This window comes from Tupaia chinensis, unplaced genomic scaffold (genome assembly GCF_000334495.1).
Source record: "Tupaia chinensis unplaced genomic scaffold, TupChi_1.0 Scaffold138125_1, whole genome shotgun sequence".
NCBI lineage: Eukaryota > Metazoa > Chordata > Mammalia > Scandentia > Tupaiidae > Tupaia > Tupaia belangeri.
In genome coordinates, this window is record NW_006198025.1 from 834 (window position 1) to 1,100 (window position 267).

Below are 267 nucleotides of genomic sequence, written 5' to 3' on the forward strand. Positions count from 1 at the left end.
TAGGGCTCTGAACCCACCTCTGAGGCCCTCGCTTATGCCCTCACTGGTAGGTCAGACATCCCCCGTGACCTCTTCCCTTTTCCTTTCCCTGGCTGCGACCAGGTGGCAGGTGACCCCAAGCAAAATTTGCTTTGGGAGCAGGCAGCATCCGGGAACCCCACTGCCGCCTTCGCCAGCTTCACCCGGGCGGGGACTGACACGCCCTCAGCTCGGGAGGAGTTGCAGGAGGAGGGCGCGAGCCCCAGAGAACCGTTTTGGCCACCTGTC